This window comes from Eschrichtius robustus, chromosome 10, assembly GCF_028021215.1.
Source record: "Eschrichtius robustus isolate mEscRob2 chromosome 10, mEscRob2.pri, whole genome shotgun sequence".
Lineage (NCBI taxonomy): Eukaryota > Metazoa > Chordata > Mammalia > Artiodactyla > Eschrichtiidae > Eschrichtius > Eschrichtius robustus.
This window is the reverse complement of record NC_090833.1, coordinates 37,841,726-37,857,553: the sequence shown is the minus strand read 5'-3', so window position 1 is coordinate 37,857,553 and position 15,828 is coordinate 37,841,726. Positions and strand designations below refer to the sequence as shown.

General features: G+C 42.8%; 1 pseudogene; it reads right to left on the bottom strand.

The window, feature by feature from the left end:
• LOC137770931 (ras and EF-hand domain-containing protein-like) overlaps positions 1 to 11,163 on the bottom strand; it is a 44,170-nt pseudogene extending 33,007 nt beyond the window's left edge.
• Between the last annotated feature and the right edge of the window lie 4,665 nt (positions 11,164 to 15,828).

Below are 15,828 nucleotides of genomic sequence, written 5' to 3'. Positions count from 1 at the left end.
TATACATAAAAACAGAAAAGGAATAAAACTGAAAAAAATAACAATTTCAAAATGATGGCAGCACTCCAGTCATCTGAAACTCACATATCTGGCGCCATGAAGAATCCAAAAGAAGACTGGAAGTCAGGAAAGGATGAACAGCACCCTGTGAGACACCCCTCCTTGGCACAGGACTACCCGCATTCAAGGGCGTTTAAAATGCAATTCTGGTACATCTGATCATTTTGCTTTCTGAGTCTTCAGCAAATGAAGGTACTCAGGAAGGAAGGAAGAAAGAACCAACAATAGTAAACTGTAACCTGGCAGCCTGACAGCAAAAACAGAAAATGCACACAGGAACTCAAAAAGCCAAGCTGAACTACCATCCCCCAAATCCTGAGCATATCACTATACTACAGTCCAGGATGAAACTCGGCTTCATAATGATGACCCTGAGTTAGCAAGGAAAGCTGAAGTTATTTTGCAAACAGTTATTAAAAGCAACGCATTGGGTGACTCCATATGCTTACCAAAAGACATGTGACAGGCTGCCCATGGCAGCACTCTACGTGACAGCCACAACATAGAAAGTACCCAAATGGCCATTAATAGTAAAATGGATAAATGAATTGTGATATCTTCACACAATGAATACTCTACAGCAATGGAAATGACAGATCTACAATAACAAGCTAACAAGCATAATGTTGAGTGCAAGAAGCCAAACCCATGTAGTAAGGAAAAGAACAGGCAAGAGATCATGCCTGGGGGTCAGGGAGGGGCTCTAGTGACTGGTTGGAAGGGAGCACGGGAGCTTCTAAGTAACATGCTGTTTCCTGATCTGGGTGCTGAATATGCGAGCATTCCATCTGGAAAGATTCAGCAAGCTGTACACCAAGCTCTGTGCCCTTTTCTATATGTGTATTTGTCTCTGAAGAACACATTCTCAAAATATTACACAATATAGTTGAAGTATAAATTTCTTATCTTCGTGGTAAATCCAATCATGAACACTTCACAATTCAGATTTCAAGTAACCAGAGGCAACCCCAGGCAAAATTTGAAGCACATGATGTTTATCTTTCCTCCCTCAGTTCCACATTCTCTTTCTGGGGCTTTTCTATCTTTTGAAAAGCAACTCCCGACCAAGCGTGGTCACACACCATGCCCTCCCCGTTTCTCATTTCCTCAGCAGAGTTTAATACACACACAAATCTCCCAGGGATCCCGTTAAAATGCAGATGCCTCAGTAGGTCTGTGGTGGGACCTAGAGCCTGCATTTCTAGAAAAATTCCCAGGTGTGGCCAATGCTGCTTGAGTGAGGCCTTGAGCTGCAGAGCCTCAGAAAAGACGTGATTTAAAACCAGTGCCTGCCAAGCTCCTGGGTGCTGAGGAATGCCTCATCCCAGGAATATGAGCATGGATGTTTTAGGACCCATATCTGGTGGAACATTCTTGGCTTCCCAATGCCTCTCAAATTGCATCCCTATTAGCTCTACCAACTCAGGGACAAAAACTAGTAGTTGGGGACAGTAAAGTGAAAACCTGCTCCTACTCTAGGGAGGTTTGCTCTGTTTCTCATTAAAACGTCACCTTTGGACTTGTTAGCAGTGCCTTTCCCATAGCACTTACAGGAGGGAGGGAGGGAGGGAGGGAGGGAGAAGAAGGGAAAGAAAGAAAGGAAGTGAGCAAGCAAGCAGTTAGTTTGCCTGGGGAAGTGCAGCAATGTAAAGTGCTGGTGTGACTTGCCAGATGGCTGAGAGGCTGCTTAAATCCAAGATGTCTCTTCCATGAGGGGCTCAGTTTGCAGTTACGAATATTTTCATGAAGAGTGAGGTTGTAGGGTGAGAATGGAGGGGTAGACACCAGGGTGAGTAAGCCCTCTTCTCCCAGGTCATCTCAGAGCCATGAACACAGGTAGGGCAAGACTTTTCCTGGCAGATAGAAAAATGTTAATAACTTTAAAGCCTCCCCAGAAACTTGGTATGTGGTTTTGAAGTGTTTAGGCATTTGGAAGGGATACAAGGGGAATATAACATATGTATAGAGATTTTTCCCAGATTCAAATAAATATTTGAAAATTTTCTGGTGTGTATTTTATAAGATGGAAGCAATAAAAAAACAAAAAAAAAAAGAAATGCTCTCTGATCTCTCCAAAACTGATTCCCATAACATAAGGAATCTCAAAAACAGAGTATCTGAAAAACATTTTATTTAGTAGCTGCAATGGTTAATTTTATGTGTCAACTTGGCTAGGCTGCAGTGCTTACGTATTTGGTTGTACATGTCTGGACGGTGCTGTGAAGGTCTTTTGTACATGAGATTAATAAAGCAGATTACCCTCCATAATGTGGGCAGGCCTCTTCCAGTGAGTTGAAGACCTTTAAATGAAAACTGATCATCCCCAAGGAAGAGGGAATTTTGCCAGCCCACTGCCTTCCCCGAGTCTCCAGCCTACCGTCCCAGCCTGCAGATTTCAGACTTGCCAGCCTCCACAATTGTGTGAGCTAATTCCTTAAAATAAATCCACCCCTAGCCCCCACCTCTATACACACTCACTCACACACACACACACACACACACACACACACTCTCACTCACATCTTACTGGTTCTGTTTCTCTGGAGAACCCTAACTAACATAATGGGTTATGTCATTGTACTTTCATTGGAGTTAATCACATAAACAAATACACCAGCTTCACAGTGAATATATGTTAGCACTGCTTAAAAGAGTTGAGTAAGATTATTCAGCTTACTTGGTTGAATAAGTTGAACTCAAGAAGAATTGAATTCTTATTCAGCTGCAGAATGAGAACTTTAATTTTAAATATCATTCAACAGAATAGGTCACTTTTTAAGGGCCCAAATGCTCACATAATGTAACATTTTAATTCTCACAGGGCTCATTAGGATTGTAACAGCCTGTCTAATAGATCGGAGGACTTCTGTGGACAGATTTTATTAGCCCGAAGACAGCTTATTCACTGTAATCTTTTAAGAGAGAGGCAATACATTATCTTTTTAGACCAATATAAAACCTCCAGATCCGTACACATGGAATCAATCTAACGCTCATTTCTGGCTCGGTGCCTTCCTTTAGCCTCCCATGAATTTGTACTCAAGACTAGGACTGCTCAGACACAGTGCATGTTCCTAGAGCGTCAATTAGCTCGTCCCCTAGGTCAACAGGTGAGAGATGCAGAAGTGGAAGTTGCATTTCCCAGCATATCAGTGCTCTGCGCCCAAGTTACAGCCACCAAACGCAAGCCTATTACCGCCACTGAAGGCAGCCGGCTGCAAGTGAACCCAGTGCTAGGCACAGGGCCCACTCCCCAGGGACTTCTTCCTGGCACAGACATTCCACATGCTTTGTGTTTGTTCATTTTGTCCCTGTTCCCGTAACTTGGCAGCCACAATCCATATACCTCCATCCATCAAGTTACCGTCACCGTAAAAAAATAAATAAATAAACTGCAAAATCCTATATTTTCACTGTTTAAAACATCTACAGTTTATCCTGGACTGGTATTCTGGACTGCTGCATGTCTCTGTCTATTAAGAATGTAACGTGGGTTTTTTTTTTTATTGTGCTAATATCTTATTAGGATTGTTACTGTTTTTGAGTATTCTGGTTGCAAAGCTGTACAGATATGGAGAGGTCGGCCCCATTCCTACTTTCTTTTTTTATATGTCTTGTGTGTGTTTGCAGAATATTAGGTTTTTCTGGAATGCACATACTACGTTACAGCAGAAATGCACGCGCTATAATTCATTCATTAACATCCCCAAGCTACTCATATCTGCCAGACTGAAGTACAGGCTATGCCAACAGAGCCCCAAGGAGGAAAAGAAAAAGTATTTGCATCACAAACACTAACATGTTTATGGCATGTCTGTCAGAAAACATGACATACAAATGTCCTAAAACACGGATTTTCTAAGCAAATGTCAGTTGACTCCTCAGAAATTCTTCCGCCTCAGCCAGAGCAGACTGTAACTCTGTTCTATAGGAGCAAGAATTACAAGGTGACTGTGTCACATCAGGGGATGAACTGTGCAGCCACCACGCCTAAGGAGATGGGCAACAAGCCAGCGCCTGCTGCCTCAACCCCCCTGACCCTCCACCTCGGGACCAGGCAGGCACATGAACACTGAGGGAATTAAAGAAACATGTCTGAGCTACTGCATCTGTATATCTTTATAAGACATACAAACGAAGGCCTTAAGGTTTAAAATTCACTTTCCTCTTTTTATAATTACTCTGACAAAAGCAATTATAATTTGGAAGACCCCAAACACTTACCAGTTGAAGCAATGAAACTGTTTTTCTTGTTTGTTTGTTTGTTTTTTAAATTTTTGGCCGGGCCGTGCGGCATGTCGGATCTTAGTTCCCCAACCAGGAATCGAACCCTGCCCCCTGCATTGGAAGCACGGAGTCTTAACCACTGGACCACCAGGGAAGTCCCATGAAACTGTTTTTTTGAGGAACTAATTTCAATGAAATCATATGTGTCATTCCACCATTACAACTTTCCTCTGGGAAATAGTGTTTACTTCCCATTTTACAACTTGGTATGAGACTAATAGTCAGATAGGAGAAGCCCGAGTACCATGATAAATAATCTCTTCCCATTTCTTCCTTCCAACAATATACTGCAGTCAGGCCCTACCTAAGCTTTACCAAGCTACACATGAAGCAAGAAGATATATTGTATATACCCTCTTAGGGGAAGAAAGCAGACATCTGAATCACTACAGCATCCTAACCTTCCCCATCATCTAAAAGCTCTCTCCGCCATCAGCCTCTAAGCTTCCATTCACGGCACATTAGCCTGTTTCAACTACTTCCATTTTACAAATGAAATAAGATCATGTAACCTGGGAAGAAACTGAGAAACAGGTAAAGATGTTTACATGCTCAAAGTGACAGGAGTAGTATGACTGTGAATTTGAACAGCGATTCAGGATAGGAGTAAATGAAAACTTCAGGTTAAAAGACAAGCCAGAGAAGAGTCTGCGGCTCTTAGAGCGTAGTCTTCCAATGATACCTCACTTTAAGCCTTTCTCTTTTTGTCCACACCATAAGGCAGAGTAAACAAGCTCTCATCAAAATCTGACAGCAAAGCTCGGAACAAACAGTGAGATCTGAGGGTCAGAGCAGGCCACTGTCCCAATGGCCAACACTGGTAGTCCTCTAAGGATGGGAAAGCCAGAATACCTTTCTGGGGCCAGGAGGCCAAAAAGAAATTACTATCTTGAGATGAAACTCAAATATCAGAACCAGAAGGGGTCACCACCAGCAAGTAGAGCTCAGAAAAACTAAGCCACACACAGATTCCTGCCAGGCCCAGGCGCAAGGTTTGGAAGGGTCAAGGTAGGCTGCGGTTTTAAAAGACAGGTAGGCTTCTCCCACTCAGCAGTAATGACAAACATAATTGTGACAGAGGATATACTGAAGGGAAAAAACAAAAAGCAACAAGCCAGCAACAATTAGAAAATAAAGGTATAGAGAGAGATACACAGATAAAGATATATAGAGATAGATAGATATATCTTTATGCATCTATCTCTACATATCTCCAGTTCTGAATGCATAAAAGGCAGAGAATCTCTGGAAAGCCTGTGGCTAGCACACTGATAGGCCCCAAAGCCAGTGCCAAAGGAAAGCATTACACACAGTCAAAAACACTCGGTGGCGCAGTGGTTAAGAATCCGCCTGCCAATGCAGGGAACAGGGAGGGGTTCAAGCCCTGGTCCGGGAAGATCCCACATGCCGCAGAGCACCACAACTACTGAGCCTGTGCTCTAGAGCCCGTGAGCCACAACTACTGAGCCCACGTGCCACAACTACTGAGCCCGTGTGCCACAACTACTGAGCCTGTGCTCTAGAGCCTGTGCTCTGCAACAACAGAAGCCACCACAATGAGAAGCCACTGCGAGCAGAAGCCCGTGCACCACAACGAAGATTAGCTCCCTCTTGCCGCAACTAGAGAAAGCCCGAGTGCAGCAACGAAGATGCAATGCAGTCAAAAATAAATAATAAAAATAAATACATTTTTAAAATAAATAAATAAATACTGTGTTAAAAAAAAAAAAACACTCTTCTAGGACCGAGGCTCAACCCACCATCATGCCTCAAGGCTGAAACAAATCTTTATCTCCTTGGAGAGCACAAGATATTACTGGCCATATGAGTGAAAAAAAACACATTTATCTTCAAACACTACAAACACAGTCCAAAGCACCCAGATGCTCACATTTGGAAGATACTCAAGAGCTGAGATCAACCAGAGAAGAGCTGATTTAACTCTCGCATCTCAAGCTGCCTCAGGGCTGTTCTCATTGAGTGGGAAGAGAAGGGAAACTGAGGCACTATCTAATCAATCAGTGTCTCTCCATCCGTCTGCTCGTCTTCTGCCCCCTCTCACTCTGTCCCTCTCTCTCTGTCTCCAGATCACACTCTCTGTGTTTATTTCTCTCTTTGCGTCCTCCTCTCCTCTCTTCCGTTCCCATCTTGCAAAGCACCGTATCATGTAGGTGAAGTGGGTTTATGAAGCAACTGCACTATTACAAAAGAAGATGATCAGAGGGAAAAGCCCTAAAGTGGAACCCAAGAAAGGGAAATGTAAAGGAAACCCTGACCAATGCTGAAACCATGCCTCTGCGTACTTGTAGCTATGTGTTTTAAAAAATCTAGTGAAGTGGGATTGGTGTTCAACTGTTGCTCTTTTCCTCTCTTAGTCATCATCTTTATAGTTGTACAGACATGCTGAAGTAAACCATTTTGACAACCCATATACAGGTCACACATGGGTAATTTTGGTTCCTTCTCCATTAAATTTCTTGCTTCTAAATTATTCAACAAAAGAGTCCTCTTCAACATTGTGTGTGTAGAAAAGGTGCAAATCACGTGAAACAGCTGACCGCATGGGTCCAATTTTGGCACCTGAACGAATCCCACCCTAGCCCTGTCTGGCAGGTCACCAATCACACTAACCCCTGTTACACTAGATGCACCCACCCTGGGTCTGTCCCTGGTCTGGCTATTGTGGCACAACCAGTGCCCATGCACAAACCCATTGTGGTTCCAGTGCCAGCTGGACCCTTGTGTTTCTGTGTCTAAGAACGTGGGGTTCTAAGTTAATTTATCAACATGAATCAGTCCACAAATGACACTCGCTATCACTACAAATGGAACTGAGAAAACTCTGAAAAGCTTCAGCTCTGATTAGAGGAGAGAGATGAATTCCTGTTATGCCCTTGCCTCAGTCAAATGCTCAATGCGCGCGTGCACACACGCACGCACGCACACACACACCCTATATCCTTTTCTCCTTGCCAATCTCAGAACACGCCAGCGTTCACTAGGAGCTTGAAAGTATAGGGAGGGAACCAACAAAAGAAATGAAGAGATCACACGCAGCATGAACTAACTGCATTCTCAGTACATGAAGCAAGGAATCAAAGAACACGGGCTTATTTGATTCACTCAGCAAATATTTATTGAGTACACTTATTGTACTGGGTACAAACCTTGCTTTCACCAAGAGAATGCCCCTGGCACCAGAAACTGGCTAGACTAGGTTATTACAAGTCTGCTCTCTGTTTCTCCCCAGACATCCTCTCCCCACTTTATGGATTTTTCTTGGCCTGACACAATCCTCCTTCCAGAATTCTCTTACATAACTACATTGCCTTGCCCATTCTGGTTTCACCTGCTGGCTGACCTAGTTCTAGCTTACTAGGAAGTGGTGACGGCCCATCCTGACCCTCTGGACCACTCACACCTGCCCAACTCAACAGGTCACTCGGACACTCCCGTCCCCAGCCTTTAAGGAAAGGAGTCCCTCAGTATTCTAAGAGAAAACGAACTTAAGAATGTGTTAACACATCCCAGAGACCATTTTTATTCTTTCCCAATGCAATGTTATTTTCTCTCTAATATCGCAATTATTGATAACTGAGGAATTTAACCCAAATTTGCTTAATATTTTGATCTAAGAGCTTGAATGATCTTTGAAATGGAAATCGCCACCATGTTTTGCCTCTACAGGAACCAAACATTCTTATACTATCTGATATCTGTTCTCCTCAAACTGTACATGAATCCTCCTAGGATAGGCATGGGACAGGGTCACCTGGGGGAAGATGGAGTGCCAGGTGGGAAACTAAGCCACCAGATGAAAATGGCACACCTTCCCAGAGAGACAATTTTCCCCTTGAAAGGAAATATAACATTTTAGATTAAAACAAGCCCCAATATATTATAGAGTAAAATGAACAAATACATGATTTTTTTAAGATAAAAACTCAAGACTTCAAAGAAAGCTCCTGCTTGTGGGCAGTCTGTCAGACTATGCCCACAATACATGGTGTTTCCTGCAAATAACTCCTTGCCTTTATAAGTTCTTCGATGAAATTTTTGAGAAATGTTTAACCCACACTATGAACCTCCTGAGGGCATGAACTACGTCTCCTCTTTCTCTTTGTCTCCAGGGACCTAGGACAGTACATAAGACAGTGCCTGGCACAAAACAGGCACTCTGATGTTTGCAGGATTAATTTGGCTGAAATAATGGCAACAGCACTGTCAATAACAAAAGATTTTTTACCATATTTGAATGGGAGGAAGGGAAGGTGAACAGCTGTATGAGGACATGGAATAGAAGCAACCCAATTTACCAAAACAGCTGATGGTTGCCATGTGAACAATCAGACGAAGCAACTCAGTTTATTTCTTTTCCACTTGAACAAGTACAGGAAGGCAAATATTGTACCTGTTAATCTCACAGAAGATGGGGGTGGGGCTTAGGACACAAGTCTACCAGATGACATTGGTGCCATTAAATTTAATAACTTCTGAAGAGTTGGAAAAGCGTTGTGATAATAATAATGTCACCAATGATATTAAGTCCTGGTTTGTATGCTGATCCTAAGAAGGTCATTTTGATCATTTAAAGGTTGTGTCATATATTTGCTGCTGAGACTTGACAACTCTGAAAAGTAGTTCTGTGTGTGTGTGTGTGTGTGTAAAACATGGTGTGGGCTTACCTTTCCTTATTCTTAATATTGTTACCTTTTTTAACTAGCTGGACCCAAACCAAGTTACACATGAAAGATAATTCGAAGTATATGGCTTATAGTAAAGTTTAAATTTTTCTACTTCCCTGGTGGAGACACTGCATTTTCACTCATTTGTAAATAATAGAAAAGATGGGTATCACACACACTTTCTCCACACAATCCATCTTATACTGCAACGATTCACTTTCCATGCCCAGTATTCTCGAACTCTACAAACTGCAGGGAGAGGCTGTCCGGAGGAGGAAGTGAGGACTTCCAGCCCTGCAGGTCTAAGCGGTGAATGGGTGAGCCAGGCCACTGCTGCCTTCCAGGGCTATTTCCTTTTCTGAGTCATATGTCTCAAATATGTGAACTGCCAACCAAAATGATGCCTTTCAGATCTTCCTAATAATGACAGCCAGAGATCCATAAAATTTCAACGTAAATCCAGAGAGCAGAAAACCATTTTATAGTATTAACATGCCTGTAGCGCCTGAGGAAGAAGTGAAAATAGCTCAAGACATACCATGACTCCTGGCAGATAGATGCAAATTAATCTCAATAAAACCCGACTATCCTTCCCTCTATGCCCTGAACCTGCAGCCATCCCCTTTCGTCTGAGAATTCCGTAACTTGATGTTATGTTATTTCTGTCAGAGCCACAAGAGGAGAGAGTTTATTTTTCATGATTTTATCATTTTATTCTGTGATATAAAAAGCGAGTGTTTTCACTCTCAGTTTACAACATATGGGATCAAATGCTGCTCTTTTATTAACTGGGCAAGTCCCTTAACGTCTTTAGGTCTAAATTTCTCCATCAATCAGAGATAAGAGAGTCTACGACCCTGTTTAATTCTGAAAATCAAACAAATGAGCTTGTAAAATAGCAGGCATCAATGAATATTTGTGTATAGCAATATAAATGCACAACAATGTCTTGTTTTCTATGTAGTAGCAGGAAAACAGGGAGTACAATAACTGCTATAGAGAAAGCCAAACTGGCTAACAGCTCGGGTCACGGCTCAGGTGCCGCTCAGGTGCAGCCAGGAGGCCTGGCGTAGAAGGTGACGTAATCAAGTCGTTGAGAAGTGGGAGCGCTCCTAAATCAGTGTCTGGGAAGATTCTCCGGACGCTGCGGATTTCACTTCGGCCTGTATAACTAACAAAGTGCCCTTTGCAGGGCTCAGATATGAGCAAGTAAAACTTTCTCCCCAAACTCTGCCTCTGAACGCATTCCCTTTCCTTAACACTAGGGCATCTAGTCTTGGGGAAGTTAAAGCGAGTCGGTGAATGGAGAAAAAGGAACTCAGAGAGAGACTAGGAGGTCTGCACACTCCGCAGTGTAAGAGGGAGAGATGGCAGCGCCCCTGGGAGGACAGGAAACACCACCACCACCTCCCGCCCTCCAAACCACACACGCACCTGGGGATGAACTTGGCCTCGTCCCAGAGTCGTGCCTGGAAGTCCTGCCACGCCTAGCCAGGCCTCGCCGCGTCCCAGGAGACGGCCAGAGCCGCCGCCGCGTCCTTGTCGCCCTCGTCCTCCTCGCTGTCCCCGGGGTCGGACCCCGCCTGGTTCTCGCGGCCCCCAGGCAAGGCGCCGTCCCCCACGGCCGGCCCAGCGGAAGCCGAGCGCAAACTCCTTGAAGGTGAGGCGCAGTCGCTGTCGGCTTCGAGCCTCCGAAACCTGCCTCGGCGTCGGCCGGCAGCACGCACAGCTCCGCCCACCGCGCGTGAACTTCTTGCGCTCCAGGTGCCCTGAGTGGTTCGCAGGCAACGAAGGCGGAGCGCAGCCCGGCCAGCTTCTCCAGGTCCCCGTCCCGCCTGGTGGGGCCAACCGAAAGGGCTCCGCGGCGCGACGGGGCACGCGGTCCGACCCGGCTGTGGCGACAGCGGGGAGTCCGGGGCCACCTGCTGCCCCCGGGAGCCGCGGCAAGTTCGGCGAGTCGGGCTGATTTGGCCACTGGCGGGAACCTCCGGGCGAGGCGAGGCGCCTGGGTGGGTCGGGACGGCGCGCTCCGACGCGGCTTCGCGTTCTGCCAGCCCTGGAGCGGTGCCAGCGCGCCCCTGGCCCCGCGCAAAAATGCCCGCCCGCGACTGAGTGCCCGGCGCGGCCGCATGCGCCTTCACGGCGGGGCCTGGCTCTGCCCAGCCTGGGAGGAGGAGCGCCCAGCACCGGTTCCCACGCCTCCGGGATCCCGGCTGTGCTTTCCGTGCAGAACTCTGGAGCCTGGGTTTGGGGCTCTTGGAGTTGGGGGGCCCGGCCGGAGCTGGGAGTGAGGCAGTAGGCTCTTCGGCGTAAACAGTGTTTACTCGGGTCAATCAAGAGCTGGCAGGAGCGTAGGGAGCAAACTAACTGGACAGAAAGAGGAAAGGAAAGTAGGGGTAGGATTCCAAATTGGTTAACGTTATGTGTATTTTATTATTTTCTGATTCCGGAAAACTGGTAAACTTCTGTATATACAAGATTTACCAGAAGACCCCCATTCTCTGATTTTACTGGCTTTTCTTTAATGCATGTCCGTCCAACATTAAGATCCAACTAGTTAATGCACATTAGGAATCACATAGATCTTCCAGATCCTCAAATCCAAATAATTTTTCTCAGTTCTTGTCTCCAAAACCTGAGAAAATTAATAACCAAAATCCTTGACAGGCAGCAATATTTAAACAAGGACTGAGATAGCTTTTAAACAAATCTTATGGAAATTATATGTGCAGATGTATGTTACCCTTTGATCTTAATTTCAACAGTGCTGTTGTTTCTTTAATACTGGCTGCTTAATGGGTATAAGATCTTTAAAATTCATCCATTTTTATCCTTTTTTTTTAAATCTCGTCTTATTTTCAAGAGACCCTCACTTTGTCGTATGACTTATGTATATGTTCCCTTTGGTGATTCTCATAGCTTGTGAAAATGCATTTGGGTTATTTTTACTTTATCACATCAGTTCCCTCCACTTTTTAGACTTTTTTATTTATTTCCATTTCTTTTAGTAATGACTCTGTATTCCATTTATTCTCATTCTGGATTCTCTCTATTGCTTATTACTTTGTTTTCAGTGTCATAAAAATAGAGGATTTGACTGACACATTTCTTCAAGCTGATGTTCTTAAACAGAAAGCTAAATGCTAAACATCTGAAGAACTGTTTCTTCTTGAATAGTACAATAAATAAGGTCAACACTCACAGCATCTGTCAAGCTGTAAATGCCACTGATATTCACCATCTGTAAATTTAACTGGTAAATTATGAGGGGCATTCTATTAAGAAGCCCTGGTCTTAGCAATCTAATTGCTAAATGAATATAGTTCTGTACAAGTAGATAGCTAATACATTGGAATGAATTTTATTATTAGTGCAATATAAATTGTTATTGATTTTGAGTTTATGTGCTTTCCTGCTTATTCTAAAGACTGATTTTTCCATATAAAGTAAAAAGTGGCCTCGGTAATGCCACTTATTACCTCGGTAATGCCTTTAAAGCTTTTCAAATATACTTATTAAACTGAATCTTTGAAATATTATCATTCTGTTAGCAATTAATATCTGTATTTTTCAAAATAGATAAGTTAATATTTTTAACTGCTTTGCCAGAAATGCTTTCTTGAAGACTGCTCTTGCAACTTCCTTCCTTAACTCACACTGACCTTTGCACTCAATTCTAAATTCTTATATTCTTTGACCTGCTTTGTCCTTTCAATAAGCCCCTTCACTGAGGAGTCATCAGGAAACATGGATTATTCCAAACGTCTGTGTACACGCCTTCTCATTTCCACTGATTTTACTCTACTCCAGACAGTTATCACAACAGTTATCATAACAACACAACAAACACCTAGTGATTTAAAATAGCAACCATTTTATTTGCATAATCTCACTGCCATCAACTTGGGCAGGGCTCAGGTAGATGGTTTTTCTGCTGGCTTCCCTGGGATCATATAGTCATGGTAGCTTTACTCTGGCTGCGTGGCCTTAAGAGTGCCTCACTCATATGTCTGGAAGCTGGTGCTGGCTGTTAGCTGTCTTCAGGAGGCTCACACTAGCTTTGTCACATGGTGGCAGTGTTCCAAGAAGTTTAGTACCAATGCACAAATGCTTTTCAAGCCTCAGCTTGTGTCATGTTTGTTGCTATTCCATGGATCAAAGGAAGTCACATGGCCAAGCTCTAAGTCAGTGGAGGAGGGGATTATACAAGGTCATGAAAACAGGGAGATGTACTTTATTGGAGGCCCTTACTATAATAATATACCATACTTAGCCTCTAACACATTCTCTCAGGCTCCTGTCCTGCCAACCTCCTGTTCGTTCTACACAACCACAGCTGGATAGTCCTTAAACACCAATTATTCTGTCATTTTGGAGCTTAGTGTTTCTCAATCAGTGGTAATTTTGTTCCCCAGGAGACATTTGGCAATATCTGGAGACATTTTTGGTTGTCACAATTTGAAAAGGGGGAGATGCTAGTATCTAGTAGGTAGAGGTCAGGGATGCAGCTAAACATCCTATGATGCACAGGCCCAGCCACCCATAACAAAAAAATTATCTGGTCAAAAATGTCAGTAGTCCTGAGGTTGAGAAAGCCTGCACCCAAGCTCATCAACCCCTAGAGGTGTCCCAGTAAAAAGAGAACCAAGGGTAAGCTCTTCATCTGGGCATCCAAAATCCTCTACAATCTGGTCCCACCTTATACTGTATATACAAACATTTCTCCCTTTAGTCTCCATCAGGGCTCCTCCTGTCCCCCAAATATGCCACACTTGATGACATGACTAACTTGAAAGCTCCTTATTGTCATGACAAAATGTAAATACTAAACATCCTTTAGCTTTTTTCACTTCTACCTAACCAAACCATTTCCCAGCCTTAGGGGAAGAGTTGGATCCTGCTTTTCCTACCAAAGTTTCCACAATTTCATTATGACATGTCACTTACAAGGACATTGCTTAGCATGTACTATGTCAGCTCAGGCCACAGGAATGCTTTTTCTTTTCTTTTTTAGTCTTTTTCACAGTTTTATTTTTCACGTTAAAACTCTGATTCATCTGGAATTTATTTTGGGTCAGGTGTGAGTTGTAGATTCAACTTTATTTTTTTCTGAATTTCTGCCTAGTTGTCTCAACACCATTTATACAACAATCTCTTCGCCATGGATTTAAATACCACCTTTAGCATATACTAAATTCCTGTACGTATTTGAGTTTATTTCTGGACTTTGTAGTCTGGTCTATTGAGGAATCACTCACATTTTGAAAGGACTCTTCAGCTTATAAAAAGATTCGTAAAGGAGTCCTATTGGGTTGCTTTTCGTATTTTTAAGTGTTTAAAGTACCTCACAAGGTACTAAGGAATGCTTTTGAATATCCCTAGAAATATACTCAGGGGAAGGCAAATGTTACATAATCTATCTTTACTATTTTGAAAAATTAGAGGAAAGAGAGGAGAAAAAAGAAATAGGAGGCATTTATTTTCTATTTTAGCATCCAGAAACAGCTAAAGGCAGTGCACAACTATTTCCTTGGCGTGAAATATTCTCCACAGTAACTCAAGTCTAAGGGTGTGGCATTGTCTGCAGTTTGTGAAAGGGCCCTATGGAATACATGGGCTACCTAGAAGTCACTGCAATGCCCTGACACAAGTCCTGCTGAAATCAACACATCTGACATTGCTGTAGTACACTGTAGTACATATAAAACCAGAGTGTATACAGTTAAATATTTGTGAGTTATAAGAGAGAAAATATTCCTTTCAGAGTTATCCAACTTATTCTTGTCTCATAATATATTGAGTGACTGAAGAAAAGTAGATTGCAATGTACCATAGTAATCTCAGGTAAAAATTTAAATGCATTATAAGCAAGCAAGAAAATACAAACACTTAAAATTCTGTACTTTTTTACTTTATCATTATTTAGGTGGGTGGAGAGGGCAGAGATGTTTGGCAGGCAAAATGCATTATTTTTGTATGAGATGTCAAAATTTCATGTGCAGTTACCTCTTGCTTACCTATCTCCATCTAAATTTTAACATAATTTATATCTACAGCTGGCAGAACTTAAAGTGATGTCTGTATTATTGATCAATCTATGACTCAAAATACTGAATAAAGTAAGGTTACTTCAAAAAATCTTATATCTTATTTTAATTGGGAAAATTTCTGGGCATATTTAAGTAAGTATATTTTCAAAGTCTTTGTTGCTAGAAATGCTATTTTCCTGAAAACATTAGCAGGTAAGGGCAGACGTGTTGTGAAATACTTTGACTCTTTCGTAAGCTTCTTTTATTTTGCACAGGTCAGAAGTGATGGTACAGCTGCAAAGATGGAGAATCTTCAATATAAAAAAAGAAAAGACAAGGCCATAGATTATTTGGAGGAGATACAGTTGAGCCTAGATTCTAAGCATGTTAAATGCATGAAAAGTCTTTAAAGTAACCTTGACTTGTACTTTATGTTTCTCAAAGGAGATGCCATCAAACTTGAGAAAACAGATATATTTTTTTAAATCTGTCCCATAAGTGAAGGAATAGTGAGAATGTCTGAAGTTAAAGACCACCTGTGTTCCAAAGGAAAGGGTATTAGGCCCTGCTGTGAGAGAGAATCACTGCCCATAAATAAAGATTTTTTGGAACACAGTCTTGCTGATTCACTTTCACGCTACAGGAGCACAGCTGAGTAGCTGCAACAGATACATATGACCTGAAAAGTCTAAAATATTTATTCCCTGGCCCTTTACAGAGAAAGTTTGCTAACCCTGCTCTGTTTGAAGATGTGAGGGAAGGTAATG